The sequence below is a fragment of the Melospiza melodia genome, chromosome 4 (genome assembly GCF_035770615.1).
Source record: "Melospiza melodia melodia isolate bMelMel2 chromosome 4, bMelMel2.pri, whole genome shotgun sequence".
NCBI lineage: Eukaryota > Metazoa > Chordata > Aves > Passeriformes > Passerellidae > Melospiza > Melospiza melodia.
In genome coordinates this window covers 60,388,772-60,415,738 of record NC_086197.1, presented here as the reverse complement: position 1 = coordinate 60,415,738, position 26,967 = coordinate 60,388,772, and the positions used below count along the sequence as shown (strand labels likewise).

The 26,967-nt window shown below is 38.3% G+C and overlaps 1 long non-coding RNA gene across 1 annotated transcript; it reads right to left on the bottom strand.

Moving 5' to 3' along the window:
* LOC134417561 (uncharacterized) lies at window positions 1-25,374 on the bottom strand. Its single transcript, XR_010027588.1, has 4 exons — window positions 22,775-25,374; window positions 6,007-6,227; window positions 5,741-5,816; window positions 1-365 (listed from the first exon to the last, which is right to left on the bottom strand). It is a non-coding gene; the product is annotated as an uncharacterized LOC134417561 (long non-coding RNA).
* Between the last annotated feature and the right edge of the window lie 1,593 nt (window positions 25,375-26,967).

Below are 26,967 nucleotides of genomic sequence, written 5' to 3'. Positions count from 1 at the left end.
ATTTGCAGCCAAACCCTGTTTATTAGCATGGGAATTCAGTAGGTTGAGCTGGCAAACTGCTGCAAAGTTGGCTAACACAGCTGGGGTACTGTATGAAATCTCTGTGCTGTTGAGTAGCATTGTATGAATCAGCAAACACAGAGAAATGATCACATTGGTATGACATGTATAGGAGTCACTGTTGGTCATTTTATATCAAGCACTATACCTTTGCTCTCTTTTGTGGATTGAGTTAGAGTAATTCACATGTCCAGATTAAAAGAGATAACAAAACACTGTTCCTCTGGTTAGGTAGTTTTGACTACTTTCCTCTCATCAAGGGAAAAGCAGGACAGAATCAGAGATCAGATCTTCTTCATTTGATCCTACACAAGAAAGGAGACAAAAGGACAAGTGAAAAGAGGCTATAAGCTCTCCTGTTGGGATTTTGCCAGGGATTTCTCCCACATGAACAATTATTGAAAGACCAATACACTGAAATTTCATAGCCTGGCTTCCACTTTTTCCACTCCTGCTTATAAAACCTTTCTATTACCACCACAGGTTGTCTGTGACTGACCCTATGCTTTTAGCATGGGAGGGGACTTCCTTTTCTCCAGCTCTCTTTTCCAGGCTGCTTCTGACAAATTCTGAGTACTTGGTCTCTTTGACACTGGTAATTATCCCACCAATCCCAGTTACAATATGTCAGCTGGAGGCTAGAATAAAAGCAATAACTAACTGTAGAAAATCCCTATAAAAATGTTATATGCTACTAGTCTCAGATTATCTCAGCTTTTACATGTTCTAGAAGGTGGAAGTCTTCATCTCTCCCATGCCCTACTGCCCTTTTTTCACTCTTTAGGCTTTCTAAAGCCCAGACTCATGTTCACATTTTTAAAGATTTCATGCAAGTTGCTTGTGAAAGCTGCCATATTATCACCTACTTCCCTGGCAAAGCTGCAAAAGCCAGCAAAGCTGTTATTATTATCACTCCTCGCATAGTTAAGATGCAATAGCAGTGCAAATAGCAAAGTAAGAGAATGTTTTAAAGAACAATATTGCCCATTAAAATTTTATTACAGCAAGCCAGGCTTTATATTGTTACAGAAAGAACTGCTGAGAACTGGAGTGCCTCCATGCTCACCAGTAAAGTTACATGTCCATTGAGTGGGTGAGGAAGGAACAGGAAAGGATGATGAAGATAGGGGAGTGCAGGGAGATAGAGAAGCTGAATAGCACTCTAGTCCCCAGTGTGTGCAAACACTTTTTCTCCTTTGGAAATCCAGACAGAACATGAGCTATTCCCGCTTCCTGCTCTAGAACTTCTGCTCCTTAGCTGAGTGGCACAGCTCTTGCTTTTCGCACTGGCAAGAGGTCAGTCATCACATAAGCTCTGCCAAGTGTTATAATTACTGTGTCCACGTGGTCACTGTGTCTTATTGCCCAGTTATTTCATAACTGAGTGCTAAGTACTGCACCAGCTCCAAGCACACTCCTCTCACTGACTCCTAGGGCTCCCTTTACACATAGGTCTGCTGGAATCAACGTTTTTCATGACTTTATTTACTTGACCTGTCAATATTTTGGAGAACATAATGGTGCTTTGGAACGATTGCGTATTTGCCTTGTCTACGCATTGAAGCTGTACTTACACATGTATCTCTTGCAGAATTCATTCATGAGGAAAACCATACAAGTTTACAAGTTAATAATCTCCCTGAATGTCAGAATCCAGGGCAGATCAGGATGTGCATTGTGTTGGCAGTGCTGCAAACTGGGCTGTTTTAGTATTAACAGTAAATTTCCTAGCCTCAGTAAAACTTTTAATAGGTTTTGCAGCAGATTAACAACTAGCCATGGATATTGCCATAAGTAATGCAAAGCACAGGAAAAAAAGGTGCAACTATTAAGAAAACAGTAGCTTGAGTTTTCAAATCAATAGAAAGACTCCAGTGCTTTCTTTTAGATTTACACTTCTGAGTAAAACAGATATGCCACCTTTGTTAGAAAGAACAGCGATTTCCAGAACCTACTGATCAGCACATTTTAGATCCCAAATATTCCAAACCAACACCAAGTAAGATTTTGTTATGGCTCCTAGCTGTAGAATGTGACTGAGTAGACCACACTACATGGGTTCCAGCTTCAGCTACATAATCAATGAGACAATATTTAGGTGCATAGAGCAATGTGGCAAAGTATCTTCAGCTGCTCCATCTCACCATCTGGTACATAAATAAATCCAGCCTTGAACCAGACTGTCTACTGGGATGACTGACATCAGACACACATTCTGCCATCCTGGTTTTGGGGATAGCAAATTCTGGAAAGGAGAACATGAACACCTGAGAGAGTTTTTTCTCAGAACATGGACTATTTTCTTCATCCATTCTAGGAAGATAAAAAGCAGTGAGATCCTTATGGATCTCTTGAGATAGCCACCCTACAGCAGTCACTGGTGATAGCCAAGAGGAAGGAACCACTCTTCTGGGGCTATGTTTCATTAGACACTAGAATTCTGTGATCATTCCTCTTCCCTCATTTTCTTCTGGTTATAAATTATGAGATATAAAGCATATGTAAGCTATCTAACATTCTGCCTCTCTTGTCTGTCCCTGTAACTGCCCCTTCTGCCATCCCCAAATTTTCTTCTTGTGGCTGTTTACAGAGTGCAAGTAGAAAGTAGGTCAGACAAATGGAGACTGTCAGATGACTAGTTTCAATTTATGGACATGTTGTTGTCTCTGCAGAACCATAGCGTTGTTGTTTCAAATCCCTAAAAGTTTGTTTTAGCCTGAAAGACTGTTAGACTTACTTCACCAGCAAAGGAGAAGGCTTTCTGCAGGAATTTCATCTGATTAAGTCAACAGAACTCTGCCTGCAGAGCACAGCTTCCAAACATTTGGCTTCATTTTTGTGTCATTTATTCTTTACCTTTTCCAGCTCATAATGGAAACACTATGAAAAGCCTAAACAATTTAACAACTGGGGTTTATCTTCCTTTTTGCCCCTCACTTTACCCAAAATCTCATTTAGTCATGATAGCTTAGAATCATAAGCAGCCTTGGAAACATGTGTTTCATGTATTGATATGCTTCATACAGCCACGTGACAGTGTCCCACCGTGCCATGAGGAGTGCACACCACAATGGCTGCTGCCAATGGCAGGGAAGGGGAGTACAATTTACAGCTCTTTTAACTCCTCCAGCAAAGACACCACCAGTCAGTTACTTTGGCAAATAAAATATTCTGACAGAAGTATGATTGAAGTTGACAATAGTCCCATAAATGTCAGCAGAGTTTCCAATAGTGTTGACAGTTTTAGTGAATTCATGGCAAAGCAAGCAGTAACTGCTCCATTAGTCCTATAGTCTGGTAAGACCAGAATGACAGTTTTAATGTTTTATTGTCAAGTCACCTGTCAGAATAACTGACTGTTGCCTTTAGACTCCTGTTACCTGTGTGAAACATGGTATAGTAAATAACCATAAGCTGGTACTTCCTTAGACTGTTTTAAAACATATTACAGCAGCAACATCAAGCAGTGCTTCAATTCTAGTCTCAACAAAACTCTAACCAGCTTTATTGGCTTAAACAAAAGAGTAACCACTTCCTCTTGTTCTCAAAAAAACCTGACAACACAGCAGAGCAGAAGTGCTGAGAAAAGAAAATTCAGAGAGGCCAAGAAACTTACCTGTGGTAAAATCTTAATACTACTAAAATCCATGGTAGTTTTGCTATGAATTCAGAAAGACCAAAACTTAACTTTATATGTTCGCTTTTGTGTTGCTCAGAGAAACAAGTAGAAGATATGGTGGTCATTGTTTCTCCCATTCATATGGAAGCCCTTCAGTGGTGGGGCTATATGGGAGTAAATCATTAGATTGGGACCAGAAGTGGGTAGAAGTCAAGGTATAAATTTTTCTAATGAAATTCCCTTTGGAAAGGTCCCTCAGGAAATGTTTTAACTGACAGAATACAGAGCAGCCTTTAAACTGGGTGAAATCAGAGGGAATGGAAAACTGGACCCTTCCCCATCTATATTGCCCACATAATGCCCTACTGCAAAGGCTTACATTTCCCACTATTTGTTTTCTGTAGATATATTCCTATATTTGAATGCATTGAAAAATCTTGCCCTAAGAAATAAGGTCTCTCCCTTTTTCAAGAGGATGCTGAAATGTTGACAGTGGCTACTACTTGGAATTTCTTTCTGTAAAAATGTACAACTTTAACTACCATGGGTAGGATCTCTCTGTCCTTGTGAATCTGTCTCACCAGGTGGAAGCTGGGTGTCCATTCTCACCAGCTGCGTAGGGACTCAGTAACAGGAGGAGAAGTTCTCTGATTTAAATGGGGTAATTCCTCCTATCATAAAATACACTTCTAAAAGAAATGAAATCTCTTGAGGGAAACTCAGCCTTACTTTTAAAAAATATTTTTAAAGCAAATGTTGCTGTGATTAATTTCATTAACTCTTGGATTCAAGTAATTCATGGATCCAAACAAGAACATGAAAATGAGTGCATTATTACCACATCTGAAAAAAAAGTTCTAAAATTCTTAAGCTGCAACTACTTTCCTTTGCAACAGAAACTTAGAAGGGTTTCAGCTCATAAACTCATGGTACCTGATAGCTTTTGCATCTTATGCTTTACCATGACACCTGGATATTTCTAGGTTATTGTATCTGTGTGTTCAGCATGAAAGAGCTGAAGGTCTCAAGAGACCTTCCAAATTTGTAAGGCCCTCCTAGTCAGCTAGTTAGATTATTAGTCGTGTGCCTTCTGAAGCTAATAAACTTTCAGTTGTCAAATTTTCAGTACTGTTCCTTTAGTGCTTCCTTCCTGAACACAAGTATTTTTACTATTCCAAGGCAACAAATCCAGATCTCTTTAGATAGTACATTGCTAATTGCAAGAAATTCAATGAGTGCCACAGACTTAAGAGTTAATAGCTTACTTATTTTGCAGCAGCCACCAGTTCCATATACATAATCTCAAAACTTCATTCCAACCTGTTTTTTCTAATCACTATTTTTTTTCCAACAGGCTGTTTCTCATCACTAATGTTAGTGATATGACTTTGCTGATACATTATTTCATTTTTCATCTAGTTTTATCCCACTGGAACTTGGACATCCCTCCATAAAATTTCAGGAAAAAAAATAGCAAAACGTGCCAGGTATATTAGGTCTCTCAAGGTTATGGTAAAAGACTGTGACCACAAGAGAAGACCATTCTGCTTGGTGCTATCCAGACCAACAGGGCATGCTTACATCTCCAGCAAGGCATGACTGTATTACATCAAGGTGTACTTTACATAGGTGGACTGCAGGCAGTTCAGCAATGAAGCTACAGAACCTGGCACACACTGCAAAGCCTGCCTGAAAAGCAAATTCAGAAAGTTAATCTGCACTGAATTCTTTGCTGCTGAATCTATACTGATACGGGTATTTGGCTGATGTTAATTAATTTAAAGCTAATTTAAGTATTTCTATGTAAGATGGAGTCATAATGTGATTGCTATATAATTATCTCTGTAGTAAGTGCTTTCTTGTGGTTGCCATAATTAAAGAAGGGTAATGTCATGAGAAAACAGGTGGCTTCCTTAATTTCCCGCTGAAAATGGTATCCATCTACAGACACAAACTGCCTGGCATGAACAACAGGGAATGGCTACAGAAACACATAATTTCCAAATTTAGTCTCTACGTATTTCAGAAGAAACATCTGTGGCTTAAGACAGCCAAACATACCTTGCTTTCCTTTATCAGCACAGTGTCAGCTTCCTGTCAACTTCACTTCCCAAATTCACCCTCCTATTTCCTCAGTCTGAAAATCAAAAATAACAGCAACTCAAAAGTTAGCAAGAGCAAAGGTGGCAATAGCACTAATGAGGGATATTTATTGTCTTTTCAACTCACTTTAAGGGCTATGAAATCCACAGAGAAGAGTTATTTCTGTAAAAGATCAACTTACTAATATTTTCTGTCCACTGCCAATTGCTGCTCTCCTAACATACCTGCACTGCTGACTGCATGAGTCACTTGGAACATGACATCAGACCTTCAGCATCAGGCAGTGATGGCATTAAGCAGCCACTGACCAATAGGTTGAAATTTACACAGGAGGTCTGCTACGCTGACGCTGTTATACAGTCCTCTGAATTTCCTGTTTCCAAACAATCTTCTGATGCATTTAACATCAGCATACAATGGTCAGGTTTTTAGCTCAAGCTGGGAACTGAAAAAGAAAACAAAGATGACAGAGTCGTAAATACACAATAAATTTTAAAATGTAACTTCTGAGGCTCCTTTGCTTCTTGCTTTTTCATCAAGTCTTTTAGCTGACTTAAAAAGTGATAACCAACTCTACAATTGGAATAGTAACACCTCAGCCTTGAAAAACAAACCATTGAAAAGTAAAACTGAAATCAGTTTTAAAGGACAGACTGAAAGGAACCTTTTCAGCAGAAAGCTCAGAAGCAGCTTGGAAGGAAAAGCAAATAAAAGAGGGCAGAAAAATGTCTGAAATTCATGTAATACAAAGTTCTGATTTAACAGTAAACAGGCTGCTTGTGCTGGTGACTTGGTTCTCAAAGGTAGGACAAACTCTTGGACAAGTCCTGTACAGTGAAAACATGGTAGTTAATGTCTAAACATACAGTTCTAATGTTTAAGTCTAGAAACTGGATGCTACCTGTTTATACACAAGAACTCAAACCTAGGAGCTTACACTCAGATGCACACAGCAAAGCTCTTCATGGACTGTTATGCAATCTGCTGTAGACTCCTCTGTACCACCACAGTAACTCAGTAAGGGGCCAGGGAAGAAAAGGCCTTATGTGGCCATTAAGTTTTCAAACTGGCTCCTACTGCCACAGCCCTAAATCCCACTGACATTTGCTTGGAACTGAATTCAAAGACCCTAAAAATCAGCTGTAATAGGGCTCAGTCACAAATTAAGCAGAAGTGTTTAATTCCCTCTCTGAACTGCTGAAGTTATCCAACACCAGATGATCAAGTCACATAATTTCAAAATAAATATAGGGTGCTTTTAAATTATTTTATCATTTGAAGATCTCATTGGTAGTAGAAAGTAATAGAAGCAAGACAGAAGGTAATGATACTCTAAGAATAACATTCCAAAACAATTCATTTACCCCAAAATCCCAAAACTGCTCTCAATCTATGCTCCACCCAGCCTATAATTGTGCTTAAAATTATCATGACCCAGGTGTAGGACCTTGTCCTTGCTGAAGTCTATAAGATTCACATGGACCCACTTCTCAGGCCTGTCCAGATCCCTCTGGATGGTATCCCTTCCCTCAAGCATTTCAGCTGCACCACAAAGCTCAGTGTCACCAGCAAGCTTGCACTTGATCCCACTGTCTATGTCTCTGAGAAAGGTGTTAAACAGCACCAGCCCCAGTAATGATCCCTGAGGAACATTGCTGGTCTCAGCTTGGACCCTTAGCAGTTGACCACAACTCTGAACGTGATCACTGAAAGGAAATAGAAAAACCACAAAAGATGTGTTCGAGAATTGAAATTCAGTGCTTCAGAAACTAACCAGGGCACAGTGTGGCTGTTCAAATCCTGGAAACAGAGATGATCAGCCAGTTGTATCTTCTCCAAAAATATCCACTGTGTATCTAAGAGTGTGAAGACTACTTTCCAAATAAGCTCAAAAAACTTAACGCAGGAAGAAAGGTTGAAACACTGAAAACTTCAGGCATGGCTGAGTTTGACACTTTATTCCGGAACAATCACTGGACAACAAAGAACTCTTAACCAGGAAAAATAACAGCCAGCAGAAGCCTCTCTGCATTCCTGCTCTGCTTCCAATTCCCCTGAGAACATGGGAAAAAAACTGGAGAAGTTAAAACTGTTCCCATAAGCAACCTAAGTTCTCTTTTGGCCTGCTGTTATTACAATAAAAGCAAACCTATTACAACCAACTTTAGTCAGCTATTGCACAGATTTTTAGAGCTGAAAGAGTCATCTCCAGCTCCCTTTAAAATCAATTAAGAAAACAGGTATTTAACAAGTCATTTATCTGTTTTATTTTAGGCAGTGGCATCGGGATGAGAAAAATTGTGCTGCAAAATGAAAACAAAAAGCCCTATAAATTTCCCTATTTTCCTCTACACACAATAAATGAAGTCCAGACAAGGAATTGTCTGTGTTTGGTAAAATGAATCCCACCCAGTAAGCCTGTGGCATACAGAAACTTTTCCCAGAGGCCTTTTGTTATAGTGGTTACAATTTCTATCATTTCCAGACTATCAGGCAACAACAGTGCTTTCATGATGATCTCTAGATGTGCAGTTGAATCACAGATATTCAAAGCTCTTCCAGGATTTCTAACCCATCAGATTCCACTCCATGTACTGTATGGATCTGAGGCGTACACCTTACCATGTAAATACATGATAAACAGGAAAAAAAGATCAGAGAAACTCTTTTTTCTACATTGGCTACATAAACTCCCTCCCTCCCATTGCAGAGACTTAGGACAAAACCTGAAAGATTGAAAACTGCAAGACATGCTAAAAAATTAAAAAAAAAAAAAAATACTAAGCTGCATTCTTGTTCAGAAAAGAATAATAATAGCAACCCAGAATCTACAACACAGCATGAGAAATAATCTTTGGTTGAAGACCTACATCATCTTCCTAACTCAATTTTTATAGCAATATTGAACGTTGATGGAAGAGATTTGCTATTAATCCTCCTACTTAGAAGCTGCTATAAATGCCAAGGTGAGCATTGCTCATATTGTAAGCTAAGCTTGATAACAGTCTAATATCTACAAATCCAGCTTTATTTATTATTTTATTTTTAAAAATCTGCACATGTGATAAAAGAATCAGTCACTCTTTGGATAGGGCGTGCCATCACAATACTCTTTTATGCCCCCTCAAACAACTGGTAACCAGAGCAGGTGGAACTGGCATATCTCTGACTCCAACAATTACTACAAACACCTTATTTTTCCACCTGAATAGGTCCCCAAAGGACATAATAGTTCCAGAAATTAGGTAGTGTACAAATGGCATTCACCATCACAACCATTTCACCTGTAGAAAACCAGACCTCTTATTAGATTTTGTTATAGAACAAAGTCTTGTCCATCCTACAACAGACAAAACCACTGTTGTCAAGTATCAGTACAGCTTCACTATTTTATAGAAGGGTTTTGAGTACCATGTTCACTTTGCAGCTCCTCATCACAAGAAAGATATTGACGTGTTGGAGTGAATTCAGGGGAAGGCTACCAAGCTGACTGGGAGATGAAGCACATGATGTACATAGATGGAAGAATTGTGTTTGTCCAGTCTTTACAAGAGAGGAGTTAGGGGAGACCTAATTGGATAGGGACCTGAGCAACCTGATCCTTTTGAACCTGCTCTGTGCAAGCAGTTGCACTAGGTGACCTTTCAGAGGCCCTTTCCAAGCTATGTAATTATATGATTCTGTGAAATGAATGAGAAAGTGAGAAGACTAAATACAGCCATGAGGAAGCAGTTTCTATGGCTTTAATGCACACTTCCATCAGTTCTTGAAGGGTGTTCATTCAATATTCAATACTCAGAAGCAGTCTCACCTTGTTGCTTGCCAAATAATGACATGTTATATAGCTGGGTCTACACACAGACACTCAGACTGCCCACAAATCTCATTCCCTTTACAGCAAGCAACGATACAGCTGTCCTAAAGACAAGGAACTGTCTTATCTGCAGACAACTGAATTAGCTGGGCACACAGCCTATTCACAAAGCAGTGAGGCTGCTCTTGAATGACCTTTAACATTTCAGCACTAACTAATGTTCTTCCTGCAAGAGAATCAGCTGTTTTCAGGTGCCCCCAGATCCAGGAACAACAAGGCCCTAACAAGTGCAGAATGAACAGTTAACACATTTGGTTTCAAGACGAACGCTGCACAGCCCTACAGACACAGTTACTGAGATCCTCTTACATGCTGTGTATATTTTGCCAATACAATCTGAAGCCATGAAGAAATATATTGCCAACAGAAGCAACCAAATGTAAATGCATTCTGCCAGAAGAAGTTGCTAGGTGCACTATGCCAACAGACTGTTGGCCAGCTAGGCCTCCTCATGCAGAAAAGGCCATGGATTGCCACTGGCTTTCAGACTCTCTGTCAGATTCCAGTATTAAATGGATGGATTAACATTTTGCAACCAACAAGGTGACACTAGTTATCTTCATGACTGTTTTTAGTAACTAGTAAATACTAGTCGACACTAGTCAACATGTCAATTTACACCATCATCTGTGCTGAACCTTGCAAACACAAGGCTGCAAATATCTGCAACTGCCTCAGTAGATACACCATAGATGTGGAATCACTTAAGAACTCTGTGAGGTTTCATATGCTGCCACATATAGTACAGGCTTAATACTCCACCTTGTACACTCAGACACAGCAGACAAGATCCTGAAGTACCTCTGCATGCTGTGCACTAGTACAAATCAAAAGGACAGATGTCTCATACTAACAAAAATGGTAAGCTGTTGTTTATGGTTCACATTAGGATTTGAACTATGCAGTCCCAATAATAAAACTACCTTGCCAGATAACAAGGTGGTGATGCAGGGTATTTGAAAGTTCTCTGGAAAAAAAGATTTTATTCCTGTTTACTAATCCAATATGAATAAGGAATTTTGTGGGGACATACTTAACCTGATTCAACTTCTTACAAGGGTTTGAAAGCCTATCCAAAGAAAAAGAAATAGAATAATCTAAGCATAATCTGGTGATGAACCATGAAAAAGATTCAGACAAGGCATGTGATTTGCTATTTTCCCAAAACATTTAATGTTCAACATTTAACCTACAAGAAATATCTTGAGCTTCTTTTATCTTCAAGAGAAAACAAAACCAAATGAAAGTAGTTTAGATTTTTTAAAGTTGATTAAGAGGGACTTCATTAATAAGAAGGTCTGGGAGAGAAGATGTAAATGCTGTCAAACTAACAAGTTAGCAAAAGGAAGCTACAGTTAGCCTTGGAATCCTTCCTGTAGAAATTATAGTACATTGAAGAACAACATGTAATAATTTTGGCCACATCTTTTATACATTTTCATAGTGAGACATTTACTGAAAAACAAACTAACAAAGCAAACTTTCAGTCAAAGGCAACATTCTAACAGATCATCCCCACTCCCTCAGCAGAGCATGAGAGAGGTCCAGTATAGATGAAGGACTGATGAGTAAACAGATTACCCAAAACCATCAAAAACAACACTCAAATACTGTGATGGTATATATAGACTAAAATGTGGGATCTGTTGAAATAACAGAACAGCCAATGCCTAATGTAGCAATGGAACTAGTACACAGGAAAAAAGAAGAAGCTACACAATTATAGAGCCCATTTCTTATGCCTGTACAAGAATGCAAGCAAAAACCTAAAAAAGTTATGTCCACTAGAGATATTGCAAAAATGTCATAGAAAATCTGACCTTGCAAATCCCATGAGCAAAATTAATCAGATGGTCTCTGTCATGAACACTATACAGCATTTACAATTAGCACCAATATAGATTAATAAGAGCTACTAGTATCCTGGAAAATTGATACCAGGCAGACATATTCAGTAGAAAAATTATTCTGTCCAAATGAGTTACAGTTAATGACTCCCACTGCAATGAACTTCACTAAAATTTCTCTGGGCAGGATTCTAAACCCAGGAAGGCTCTCACCTTCCCAAATTTGCTCTGATTTAGATCCCAACAGTAACTAAATCAAACTGATCAAAAACCATTAAGGGGAAAAAAGATGTGTTAAAACAACGGCTGACTTAAAAACTGCAGTCTGACACCTCTAAGGCAGCAAGATGTCTCAGGAATTGAATCATACTTATTATCTAAAGCCTTCCAGAAACTGTCTTTAACCATCTCATTTTACAAGTTAGAGAGAATTTTGCTTTTGACTCCCAGTTATAGGATTGGCCAGTCCTGACATGAGTTGAGACATCCATCTATTAAAGATCTGTTAGAGAAGCACACACAGTAACACTTGCATCATCACTGAAATAATTTTCCTTTAAAAAGCAGTTACCACATAGTCATGTGGAGCAGATAAAAATACTACCAAAGCAATTACAATGTAGACCAGCTCTGACTCTTCCAATCTTTGTACTTCGGTGTAGTTCTTGTTGAAAAAATGTCACTATTCAAGTTCTGTGTTGTTCAGATCACTAGAGATGGATATTCGTCCCGCCTACTTACTCTTCCCACTTTAACACTGTTGTGAGGAACTATTTCTGACACCCACCTACACCAGAAAGAATCTGGTCTGCAGCCTTTTTAAATCCCACTACTCTGAAAGACATATTCAGGTAGCTGTTATAGACAGATCATTTTGTAATACCTGCTCTTTGTAGTTCCACCTATGTCCCCCCAACAGGTCAGTTCTGAAAATCTCCACTGTAGCCACTATTTCTAGAGCAAGTCCTCAGCTTTCAGAATAAGTGCTAAGATCATGCATCAGTCAGGTCTAGATAGAGGCTAGCTGGGTAACACATGGATTCAGCTAAAAATTCAGCTATTTTCATTTATAGAACTTATTTTTGTTTACTGAGCTTATTACTTTAAAACAGGTGGTATAGTAACCCATAACTTTTATTTTGGTTACAGGAAGCAGTTTTCCCATCACAGCCTTAATAAAGTCCAAATAAGAAATATAGGCTGGGTGGGGGAAGCATATTTTGGAGAATTCTTGGGGTTAATGTTACTTCAAAGCTCCACTTCCTGTGAAATACTATGGCCCAAATCATGTAGGTGCAGGTTAAGATGAGATTAAATGGTATTCCTTCAGCACCTAATGTAATATTCCTTCATCACGTTTTCTGGCCTGAGGGTGAGAGCATGGCCATGGCTTGGGAAAATCTTGGTGGATGTTTCCTTGTTGAATAATACATTCAGAATCTCTAAGTCTCTGAGCATTGTCTTGAGTAGACAGCTCTTGTTCTATGGATGGTGATAATCACAACTAAGCTTATCTTTTGGGTAATTACCTCTTTTAATGCTTTTATTCTTTATTAGAGGCATTTCCAGGATAGCATTGGCATTATCACTTCTCACTTAGGCTTCTGGTGACTGAGCTAGGCTAAGGGTTAAAACTGGCTTAATTAATGTTTGGTGTAATGTGTGAGTGCAGACTTCAAGCTTGCTTAGTCTCCACAGACTTACCCTCCTATTTTAAGTCTTTCAGGGAACAGAATGCCATAATACCTATCTGAACTGCTGTCAACTAAAGGCCTGTTTAGGCCTCAAGACATCAAACTCAGGATGACATAATTTGAGCATCTGAACAGCATGAACTGGATTTGTGAGAATTGCTTTTTTTCCAGAAGGAGTGTCTGAAAAAAAACTGCCTTTTCTTCCAGCATTAAGTATTTCAGCTGGAAGAACCTTTTTCTACTAAAGCATAGTTTCTATGTCTGAGAACTATTATAAATTTTTTCTAGTGTTAAAATGAGTATCTATGTAAAGTTCACTGAAATTGCATATGTTAAATAAAAAAATCTATAAAGACATTTGAGAAGCTGATCTTCTCAAAATATAAGTGAGCTTGAAATATTATTCAAATCATACAGAAAGTCTTTTTAAAATTACATTCTCAATACAGCTGAGTAGCTTCAGTTTGCCATGGAAAGGGTGAACAGTATTGTTAACCCCTGTTCATGCCTCATAGCATGGCATTTGAAACTGGCAGCACTCAGCTCTCTAAAAAGCCAAGGTTTATTTTGCTTTTTGAATAAAACACTTTGGTAAAACTTAAAAAGTTTGGATCATCTACTAACTGTGACCCATATAAATTTCACAGTAAAGGATGAAAAATTCTCATTGTAGTATAATTACATTCTCTTTAATTAAGGTGTGACTTGGTGTTGTCTTAGATTACTATCACTATTGCTTTTTCATACAGGCATAAATATATGTCTAAACACTAAAACTTTGAAATCTGATTTTACTGCTATTGGTAGATCACAGATAATGTACAGGAGGACAGGACACTCAGAACCTAAGGCTCTTTTAGAACTGCCTGCATTATAACTCTGCAATATCAGTCCAGTTCCTTTGACCTCACTATGATCATTCCATGGTTCCTCTTCCTGTAATTTAAATATCTAGGAATCCTGTTTCCAAAAGTCAGCTTTATCCACTGGGCACACAGAGCATTCTTTTGTGGTGGCTGCATTGACAGCATACAAAAAATATCTGGGAAAAGGGCACTGATTTTTTATTTTTCACTACACTCAACTGTTGGAAACAGCCTAATACCAACCAGTAGCAGTAGTGTGCACTAAAAGTAATTTCTTGTAACTACAAAACATTATTTTATTCATTAATTCTATTAGGTACCTTTCTATCTCAAAAACTTAAAAGGCAACAGCTGTTGGTATACAAGCTGTTGTACAAAGTATACTAGATCATTTGTAGAATCAGTTCTTGCTCTGAGAAACATAAGCATCTTTACTTCCATCCTTAAAAGAGTTTTATTCTGGTTGCCACATCTCTCCTACCCTCAATAATTTCCATATGTTATTCTACTTTGTCTCAGTGCTATTAACAGCCATTTACTGACAACTCCTTGAAACTCCTTGCAGTTTCAACTTTAAAGGCCCTTGACACTGCCTCTGTTTAATATCCCCACAGAAGCTGACAATGTATGGGGTATATCAGTGGACAGTGAGGTGGATTGAAAACAAGAATGGCCAAACTGGGAGGGTGGCATGAAGTCCAGCTGGAGGCAAGACACTGGTGGTGCCACCCAGGAATCAGTACTGGGGCCAGTACTTTCTAATACTCTTATAAATGACATGTGAAGGGACAAGAGCACATCCACTGCAAGTTCACAATAACACAAAACTGGATAGAGTGGCTAATACACCGCATGGGCACACTGCTTTCCAGAGAAACCTTGACAGGAAGGAAAAATGAGAAAAACTCCATCAGGTTCAACACAGGGAAGTGCAAATTCCTGCACTTGGGCTTTAATAATCCCAGGCTCCAGTACAGGCTAGATGCTGACTGGAAAGCAGCTCTGCAGAGGAGGATCTTGGCAGTTCAGCCCAGAGTAGAAAAAGCTCAGGTGGATCCTGTCCATGTGTATAAATACTGAATAGAAATAAACAAAAAAGAGGGAACCAGACTGGTAGTGCCCAGCATCAGGGTAAGAGGCAATGGCTGCACATTAAAACACATAAAATTCATGTGGACACATGAAAAACAAATGTAGACAAGAAACCATTCTTTTTACTCTGTGAGTGATCAGACCATGGGCCTTGTTCCCAAGAGGTGGTCTGAAGACTGAATCCTTTGACATATTCAAAGACAGCTGGATGCAGCACTAAATAACCTGCCCTAGCTGACCCTGCTTGAGCAAGGATTGAACTGGATAATCCCCGGAGCTTCCTTCCAACCTCAACTATTCTGTGAATTCTAAACCAGAGATATTGCTAACATTTTTGCTACCATATTTTTATGTATCCCACATGGAAACTGAAAGGGACTGAAAAGGACCAATTAAACCTCCAGGTTGTTATAATCTCAATGTCAAAATGTTGTTTTCTTAAACCCACCAGTCCTAAGGGAAGACTTCCACACTCACACCCCATAATTGAAGGTTGGGTGACTATAAAAACCTTACCATAAATTACTTTAGTCACATGTTCTTATCCCCACATTGTTTTTCAGTCTAACTGTATTTTCTCCTCCCACAGGTTTATAGAGGTGCAGGCTTATTTAGCTTTTATGGACTCTTACAAGATGCTGTCCATTCAACCTCAGAGCCTTTCCTGGCATGTGCTCCAGTGTTAATTCATCTTTTATGAACACAGAACAGTAGAATAGCACACATTATTTCTCAAAAATTATACTAATGCCTTCCTCTCTGTTCTGTCATAAACAAATTCCTCACTCTTTGTGCATAACTGCACATAACATATCCTTCTTTTAATCTCACCAAACTAAATTGGAGAAATTAATACAATAGAAGACTCAGGTGCTTACAGTCCATTCTAGTGGGACTAGAGATGGAAGGCTCCTTTCTGCCTCCTCATCACAATCACAATGCTAGGTCATGTTCACTGCAGCCATTTCATTAAATCTTCTTTCCAGGCATTAATAAATTTCAGTCTGTTTATTACAGCTGTATTTCCACCCATGCACATTGTCTGAGGCAGCAGACGGCTTTTCTCAGAAAATCTTCAGCAGCCCCTGTAAGATGACCTGAGAAGCAAAATTATCTCAGCCCTGAGAGGATCTAATTCAAGTTAGGCCAGCACATACCAAACCACCAGAGAGGAGGTAAGTCTGGCTTCTTTTAAACAAAGAGGAAACCTGCATTCTAAATCATGCCTATGAAAAAATGTTTTAAACTTGTTCTCGCTGTCTCATCCTCTCTCTAAAAATAAAATAATAATAATAATAATTAAAAAAAGTGAGATGTGTGTTAAACTTTTCAAGAGTAGCAGAATTACAGGGTCATCTGTCACTTATGAAAATGGGACTTCAGGGCTTTGAAATTTACGTTCAAGTAAGTTTCTAAATTAGAGAAGACACTGAAGCAGAGCTTCAGCAGTAGAGCTGGCCAGTTGATAGCCCAAAAATAGCCATTAGCAAAGCAAATATAACTCCAAAGAGATGTAATCTATTTAGAAGTACTTTGGAAGGTAGAAGGTGATGGAAAGAGAGGAAAATCTAATGTAGAGACCACTTATAACTTATGATGTAAATGAAATATGATCCCATGGCATCCCAAAGCTTGGGTTATATTTGTCCATGAGATACCAGCTCCTGATCTTCTATATAGAGTTAAGACAGCATTGTAACACTACTTTATTTTGCCCACACTCCCTAAAATTTTGAAGGGAAGTGAGGTAAGAGTTATAACACAAAGTGTTTGAAATTACCCTTTTATACTGAGCAATCTTCTGTTTGGTGCTCTTTAGTCCTCTTTGCAGTTATATTGTTTTCAAGAAGACTTTGTTTCTGTCCTGACATTTATCATGTCACTACAGTCATTAACATGTGAAAGGCTTTTTTCAAATCCCATTTCAACTACCATTTCTCCTATCTTCCTTTTCTTGGAGCAAATATATGATGTGAAGAGTGATGGAAGGTGATATTTTTTCTTTGAATATAATAAAGTCTACAGAACTAAAATAGGCTGAAAAAATAATTCCCATTTTCTAACTCTTGCAACCACAATTCTATCTTCTACTTAGAGTAATTGTGCATGTTTGTAGAAAGGAAGCAAATGGCAATCCAATATTAGGTAAACTTACTGTAGTTAAAATTAGAGAATAAATATCAGTTCACTGAGAACTCACCTTCAATTCATTAGCAAACGTTATCCTCAGTATCCTGATATATATACACTGCTACATGTTCTTCTAATTCTCAGCAAAATGGACTTGCCTCCTTTCTCATTATGATTCTATGATTGTACTCCATCTGAATACAGTTACTCTAAAGAAAGAGATGCTTACCCTTTGGCTGAGGTTATATTTTTAGAGTGTCAGTTATAAAGATATACTAAAGCTGTAGCTCCCTTTTACTGGATAATAAACATAGCCCAACAGCTGAAAAGATATATTTACAATCTTCCCCCAGAATCCTCCCAACCCCTAACTGCTAAGAAAAACAAGTGGGCCACTGCAGCATGTCCCAGAACTATTTTGGTATTGGGGAAAGTGCAAGTTCCAAAGCAGTGTGGAAAAATGCCCTGCCAGCTGCTCCCCTCTCATTCCAATGCAGGCTTAACAGTCTTCCCTGGTCAACTGCTAGATAAAAGCACTTTCAGATAACTTGCTTCGACATCATTAGTGCCACATCCACAGAGATTTTTAGGTGTCTAAAGGCTTAAAGGTTCAAATGAATTGCTGGACTCTAATCAAGTATCATACCTCAGCTGACCTAGAGCAATTGGCTGTGGAAGTCAACAAAAAACCTGCAAAGCAATTCCCATGAGCCCAGCTCCCCACGAGGGAACACGCTCCCTCGGTTACTGCGTCTGCCACTGGCTGAGGAGAGCACGGGGGCCCGCTGAGGCCCAGAAACGCATCACCTCAGCTGGCTCTGCCCCGAGTAACACTGCATTTATATTTATAAATCTGCTTCCAAAGCTCTGGCACATGAAAGTCATTGATGCTTTAGCTCTCACCAGTGCTGTTAGCCACGTGCCAGGCGTTCCAGCCCACTGCACGCCGAGGGCTTGGCTCAGCTGAGCCCTTCCTATCTCAGGCCTGCTGACCCCAAGCCACGGCCTGTGCTGCCAGAGCGCGGCACACTGAGGGAGGAAGCAAGCGGCTACTCAGCCAAGGGGATCAAACACAGATTCTTACCTTGCTCTTGTTCTTTTAAAGGAGATTTATAATGCAGATCATGCTTCTAAAGAAAAGTTTAAAAATGTGAACCTCACATGAGGTGAGTCAAAACCTTTGAGAAGTAAACACATGTCATGTGCATGTGATTTTTTTCTAGATTGCCTGAGCTCCTGGATTCATATATATGGCATTAATGAGAGTAATAAGTGCCAGAATGACAATAATGCGACGTGGCAAAGCATGCTGAAACTGATTCAGTCAGGTGCAGAAAAAGGCAAAGTAGTTGAATGGTCTATATGAACTGCACATAAACAGAGTTTCTGAGTCGAGATGGGCCCAAATCCAGACAGACATGGTCTGGCTGCTAATGCTGCAACAGTAGTGCTTCCCTATCAAGAAGGCAGCTGTGAGTTCAAACAAGCAGTCATAATATGTAGCATCACCTCTTTAATTTTGGCTGTTCTGTTTCTTCAAATTAAAGCTTTTCATTAGTATTAGAACCTCTTCTTTCTTCAGATTGAGTTTCAGGCTGCTGGTACGTTGCAGTCAAAGGTAGAACTGAAGCTGACTAACACCGAAATTCAATAGCTATAACCAAAGAAGCACTGCAAAAGCTTCAGCTACCACACAGTGCCAGCATACAGCCCAGATTTGTACAGCAGGAGCCAAATGCAACACTTTTGTATTTTCAGTGCTGTTGTCTAGGTTAGCTAGATCAATATGCAAGCATTGCTATCCCACCTGTAACTGCAATGTAGATACAGGGAGTTAACATTAGAGCTCTGAACTCATATAGACAACAAAATTGGCAATTTGATTTCAGAAATACTTGAGACACTAAATTTCTCTTAGTAGGCTAGGTCTTATTAGAAGCTATGGATCACAACTGGAAGGACATGGCAATGCAGTAAGGTGCCATAAAAAAGCTGAGAAGCACCCAAGGAATTACATCCATCTCAGTGCAAACTGTGCCAAACTTCCAAAACATCCTGTAGTCTGCTATTTCAAAATGAAGCTGGACATTCACTATTCCACATTTCAATTGCCTAACTTAACGCTCTTATGAACTCAGATTATACTAAAATTTAAGGGGAGGAAGTTAAGCCATGAGAAACTCCTACTAGTCTACCAAGACTGGTATTTTTATCCTCTACCAATGCTTTTATAAGCAATAATCAAGAGGCCATGTTGCAGACAGAGAGGGATGAAGTTATGAAACAGCACAGCCACCTGCCTATCAATTAACCCTGAGCACCACTGGGAATGTTACTGCCGTCATATCACCTTTCATATGTTCACATCTGGTATAATACGGATTTGTTTTAAATATGTTCCGATTCTTCTTGAGGGCTTTGGTTTTGGTCTGGCAATAAGTAAATTCCATCTTCAGTTCCCAGCTCAGGATTGAATGCTGGGAGCTTCTGCTACAACTTCCATCTGCAGAACTTCTTGTGTGGGCAGCTCCACAAGAAAGTCTTCAAGGCAGACTGCAGCTCAGAAGACATTGATGGCTGTGTTTGCATAATGTAGTGACAGTAGATACAAACACTGAGCATGTTTTGCATTTCATTTCAGAGCATATGAACTATAGGCATCCAGAAGACAGGACAGAAATTCCACAGAGGAAAATCCAGAGTCAATGCTGTTACCTCACCTTTACAACTATGGTAGCTATGAAACATGCCACCACAAAAATTCTGGATTAAAAAACCTTTTTTTTTAATAGGGTAGAGGAGGACATTTGGATTTAATTGCACACAAATATAAAATAAACCAAGAAACAAGCAACTTTCTAAAATACGATTGCAAAATGCATGCTGCTGGTTGCAGAAAGGACTATCTTCTTCAGTTTAAAAGTGAGAAACAATATATATCATACACTAACACATCTGTGGCTGATACAGAATTAAAAAAAAAAAAAGATAGATGGCACACAGAAACTAAGGAGTCTTTGCTGTGGGTTACTGTCAATGGAAAGCTCAACTGGACTGTCACAAAGAAGAAGCTGTCAGCAAACTCATCACCGCTCATGGCCAGAGGGCTGACTAGCATTGTTCAAACAATGGGTGGGACCAACATGAGAAAGGAAATGGAACCCAAAACGTGCTGTTTGATTCCATCCCATCCATGGTTCCTCCCAGTAACATTGTTCTGCAGCCTAGCCAGAAGCCAAACCCACATAAGCAGTGCCTTTAATCACCCAATTCCTATTGATTTCAATGGGAATCACGCTCCTAAATGCCTTTGTCAGTCTCAGCTTTACTGGTGTTGCCCTCCAACAGCAGTGAGAAGCTTTTATACTACCCTGTTGCTGCTTCAATGCCTTTCCAGGAAAAAGGAAGAAAAATACAAGCATGTCTAAGGCATGATTCATGTCAATTTTGCAAGGAGATAACCACCCAGCCAGCACAAAAAGAGACATCAGGAAGCATATCATGATGTATGGCTTTCAACAGTAAGAGACAGCAGTGGCTGGCTACCACTATATCAGCATACATTTTCCAGAAACTGACAGCATAGTCAAATCTTAAGGAAATTCCTAACCACCTCTTACTTTCACACATCTTTGAAAATTAGATTTAAGACTGGGCAATTGTGTTGTATTTAATAGCTATTTTACATGTAAAATGTTGGGCATAGTTATCTTGAACTGAAACTGTCAAGCAGTTTCTTGCACCAGTTTATAATACCACGAGGAAATGTGTATTTAAGGGGTGACTCTCTTTAGAGTTATGTTCTGTTAGTGTTCTATCCCCCTTATGAGAGATGACTGAAGAAAAAAGAAAAATAACATATGGCAGCTATTGCCAAAGTAAACACATCTTGTTCTGAAAACCTGCATGCTCCTCAGTTACTTTAAGAGTAAAAAGAGCTTTTAAAAAATCAATTCCATTTATTGCCTCCTGGGTTTTGATTTTTTGTTTTTATTTTTTTTCTGGCAATGAGACATTGTTGGCATTACAAAGATCTGACATTCATTAAGAAAAAAAAAAGCAGCTGTGCTGGAAATCATGAATGTCAAAGAAAATTGAGAATGCTAGCACATGCTGAGTCTTATTCTCCAGCATATTAACAGAAATGCATTCCAAACCAGGTTTTATCCTAAGAAGCCCTGACCAGGGGTAGAAATCCTTCTTGCTATGGAAAAAGAGATAAATGCATAAAATGATAGTCATTATTTATATTACTTTTAATGCTTAAAGTCTTAAATGGTTCATGGACACACCACGGACATCACTTATTTTTGCATGCCATGTGTCATCACAGGCTGTCAGCAGTGACAGATGACTGACAGTTTATCTCCTTTTGCATGAATGAGACATTGCTACTGGTCAGACTGTCCTGCTTCCAATGGGAAAAAAACATCAGGAAAAAAAATATTTCTTTCTAGAACAAGGACTTGAAAAAGTAGGACTTAAAATGTCATCTGGTCCACTGCTCTACTCCAAGGCAGGACTGCTAGGGTTTAAACAGTATTCTGACATTTTTTGACTCCATATCTAGAATAGCCTACATCTGATTACAAGAAGATACAAACGAAATCAAACCTCCCCATCCCAGAAGAGGCTTCTACAAAGTTATGGAAAAAAATATGGAGACTGATACTCTAGGAGTTGCACTTTAATTACATGTTCTGATTTCTGGCAGGCTGTTGTAAGCTGAGAGTTGTGCCTTGAAAGTGATGCTTTAAGTTTGAAAATTCCTGGACACAGGAATGCCTAGGTCAGCAGTCCTTGCCACTGGTTTATAACGATTTGCTACACTGTTAGCACATCAGAACAGTAACCAACAATTGTCTAAAAAAACAATACAGAGAATTACCACATTCATTTCCTTCATTTGTAAGAAATTTTGTACCAACATACTGATATGACTGGCTTGCAGATGAGCAACTAGTCCTTTCTCACCAGAAAATAATAAGAATTAATGTATACACTATCAGGTGATAGAAGTGTCATCTAAGTACCTGAATGTTTTGTGTTCCTCCTGAAGACAATGTGATTTTAAGCCTGTTTTCATAAGATGCCTTGAATAAACTTATTTCCTTCTGGAGATATTTATATTTCCTAACTGCAATCTTACCAATTACTTCTATGTAATAAAAGTCTCAGACTGTAAAAAAAAGATAAAGCTAAGCACATTTTCAGAGTTGTTCTCCTGTTTAGTCATCACATTTTGGGAACAAAATGTTGGCTCTTGGTTAAAGAGGAAATATCAGAAATACCGTATGCAATGAGGTTCCCAAAATGGTAGCTGGTAGCTGCAGCAAAGTGCTTTCACTGATGCAAAAACAAAAATGTTAATCCACATGGGCAGATTAAGTACCATTTTTATTAATTGCAGCTAATATGCACTATAAAATCATATTTGTTATCTTTTTTTTATTTTTGTCATTCATATCTGCCTTACCCTTTTTTCATACCTGCCTTTCCCTTTCATTTCCATCCTTTTTTTTGATGCTCATTCTTGTTGTTTTAGTTCTCAGAAATTCTTTCTATCATTCCACTTCAGTTTCAGTTCAGTCCAGAACTCACTGCTTGCATGTTCTCAAACAACAACCATTGTGTTCTTGAAAAGAGCTGAGGAGCAAAAACAAGAAAACAAAACAAACAAAACAAAACCCCACAAGCTAATTTGCAACTATTTCAGTTTCACAAAGAGGGCAATTTGAAATGTTTACACTGCAGGAAGAGGAAGACTTTTTAAAGGAAAGTTTAAAATTTTTGTATACTATTTCAAAACAAAGTAAGAATTACTAGCTTTACTTTACTCTTGCAAAATAGTTCTCTAGTATTTACAGAGGCCAGTCTGGCCTAGATTACCGTTTGAAAATATTCCTTCTTCATAAAATCAGTATCGCAGCTAATCTGAGTCTACTTACGTGACTCTTGATGAGTCATATAAGTTACTACTTAAGTCATTTTGATGCTCATTTCTGCACAAGATTGCCATTAAAGTCATAGAAATAATGCTGTTAGATAAGCCAGTGATCCAGTTGTTTCCAGAAGCACTTGTAAAAAAGAAAATCCTTCAAAGGATGTTATAAGAAACCCTAACGTGACAAATTCTAGAACTGTCTGCCCATGTGAGAATTTTTTTTTTAATTACAGGAAATTAATTATTTTTACATCAAATGCTCAGACTTTATTTCAGTTATCCCAAGTTTCTACTTCCATATCCATTTGGCAAAACATAGTATCCAAGACAGATGTGAGAATGTTGAGAATGTAAAATTTAATTTTGCTTGAACTTTTATAAGACATCCACATTTACCTTACTAAGTGAAAATTGTTCAGAAATACGGATATAGAGATCATTTGAGTAGTATAAAACAGTGCAACATGTGGGAAAACCGCCATGGGCCAAATCCTGCAGGTTTTCAATTATGAAAATGAAAAATACAGAAAATACAGGACTGATTTTTTTTTAGTAGGAGGTGAGGAGGGGAAAAGAATATTGAAGGCTTTTATGCATGACAAGACACAAAATCCACAGTATTACTACCTACATCCATTTAATCTCTCTTAGGAGTCTTCTACTCCCTTAAAAATGCATACTGAAAATACTACTCCACATACTACCACAAATATAATTAGCACATACTATCAGATAAATATTATATCTAACACCAGTAAAGAGCAAGTACAGCATTGTCACCAAATTACAGACAGTCACCAAGAGATACAATAGGAGATGAGATCATACTTCCCATCTCTGGACTGCACACACAATCAATAATCAGCTTGGCTAAAATTCTTAGTGGGAAGAATTAACACAACAGATTTATACTAAGGCATACAGCTCACCAAAATGAGGCACAGGAGAAAGAAAACAACCATTTGATCACTTCTGCCTTTTTCAGTCAGAATTCAGCCTCCCATGCTCTGCAATGCCTTTACAGCACCCACCAAATGTCTTGGAAGATCTCCTAAAGGGCAATGGACACCATTAACTCTGATCATCCATCCCAGGAAAGGCGTTTCCACAGATTATCCTATCTCATCCTGTATGTTTTTCTACAGTGGAATAACTCAGACATAATATTATATTTCAAGAGAATATGTTTCAAGACTTAGAACCTGTGTGAAGGAAAAACACTTGTACATCTTTTACAAGCTCATTCAGGCTATTCAGTAAAGCTGTTTGAAACTGAAGAGCAATGGAAGCCTCAAAAAAAGTGAAATGTAAACAAAATGCAAATAAAATACTAGACATCTAAATCAATTAGCATCTTCTTGGCTTTTAGTTTGGGTTTTTTGTTTTTGTGGTTTTGTTGTTATTGTTATTACTGCTTTCTGTTGGATTACAGTCAACTACAATAAAAGGTGAAGCAATCTTTGAGCAGACCAGCCCTTCCACATAGCAGAAGAGTCATAACTGCCCTTCTATTAGGAATGGTTATGCTCACACAACTTCCTTGCTGCCAAGATAACCTTATCACTGTAGAAATAGGCATAAAGGGAAGAAAGGAAGAGCAGAAAAGGAGCTGGGAAACAGAGCATTCTTGAAAAGCAAGCATTCAGCTGTGTATCTCTCTGCCCTTAATAAAAATGCATTGCCCCTTCAGCACACCCAGGAAGAGTCACCCATTCCCTGGACAACCCTGTATACCTCCTGTCAGGTTGGCTCCACACATTGCCTTACATGTTTCTGAGCACATTCTTTTCCCCACACTCACTCAATCACACCCTCTTCCTCCTCTAGTACTCTTCAGCTTTTACAGCACAAATATATTACTCACAAAGCTGAGTTTCAAGTTATGTCAGATATGGATGTTACCAAGTATGAATGAGGAAGGTAAGTGTATTAAGAAGTTTCTTCTTGTGGTTGCAGAAAGAAAATGTGGAGTATGCACTAGTTAGCAGCCAATGAAGTAGAGCCATCCAATGGTTCAGAAGAAAAGTCAAACATGAAAGAACATCCAGTTTGAGTTTCTATTATACCACATTGAACAGGTGCTCCAGAGTTCTTATGATGAAATAGCATTTTTAAGTAGCTGGATTCATAAAGTATTACTCAAAAAGAAAATATATGAAAGTATAGTTTCTTTATGTCATTTTACATTTAAAATTTGGTTTAGTATTTAAAGTTTATTCACTAAGAATGGCAATGAGGTAATACACTGTACATCCAGTTGAAGCTCATCATGTGGAAAATGCTCAATAGCTATAGACAGGAAAGATGTCTTAAAATATCTGCCAAGGCAGAAAAATTATGGTCACATCTGTAGAAGTTTACAATCCTTAACGTAAGAATGAATTTTACAGTACCTTTAGAAATGAATCTACTGAAGCAGTTTCTCTGAATGAATCAAAATCATTGTAACAGGAAAAACAGTGAAAGAACCAATCTTACCTTAAAATAAACTACCATTTCTGTATAATGCACACAACACAGTATTTAAAAACTGTTGAGAATGGGAAATGTCAGCATCAATTTTAAATTTTTATAATAAAGTACTTGTACTACATGTTCATTCTTTGTTATTTGCACTTTATTATATAAGAGGCCTGTACATTGAGTTCAAGTGGGGACAAATTGAGTGGCAGACATTACTTCATAGTTAAAAGGGACTGCTCCAGTGTCATTGAACAACGAAAGCATGCCACTGCAGTCAACACAAAACAATTCATATCTAATTATTACTTATTTTCCAAGGTCTAGAATGAAATGGTTTTAAGATCTCTAATACTAGGGCAACACTACACATCAAACTCACAACAGTCTTACCCAGCATAATACCAATTCCACAACTGGATCAATTCAGGTCCCTTTCACATACATGAAAGGCCCAAAAGACTTTACAGACCTTTGACAAAGTCCATCTGGCAGCAGCTTCGATATAAATACTACATAAAACTGATACAAAGAGGATAACACTTCCCAAGGTAAAAGAAAAGATAAAAGGAAAAATCTTTGAGGTAATCAGAGAAAATCAGAAAAGGAAAGAAAGGTAAAATCTAAAAAGCACATGCTCACCATTTATATTACAGAATTTTAATTCATGTGGTCAGTTTTTATTTATTTTAGTGGACTTTGTTTGCTGCCACTTACAATGCATCTCTAGAAATTATCTGCACTTTTGGTCCTACTATCAGGGGAAAAACATTTGCAAAAACTCCAAGTATTCAATTGCAAAATCTGGTTTCAGCCACATTTCAAGGCAAGTATCTTGAGTCTAATAGATGATTTCAAAAGACATGTCACCACTTCAAATAGCAACAAATTTGCAGCTGCAAATACAACTGATCTTTTAGCATTTCCATAATCAGGATATGACTTGTGAAGTCTATGCCTTCAAACCAATCTAAACTAGATTTGTCCTCAGTCAAATTCTAAATCCTATTTCCAACTTCATTTAAACCACAATATCTTCATTTCCTTTAAAACTCAAATTGACAAGATCTGTAATAAAGCACTGTCCTTGGTGGATCATTCTTACAAGCCTCCTGCTAATACTAGCAATCCATGGGATCCTTGGTGTTTCTCTAGGATTAGTGTTCATCATTCAGGCAGAAGGAAAGAGTGACAAACACCAAACTACATAAATCAGGTTTATACCTGTTATTAGGAAAAAAAAAAAAACAAAGAAAAGCTTGTTTGTGACATCTTTTA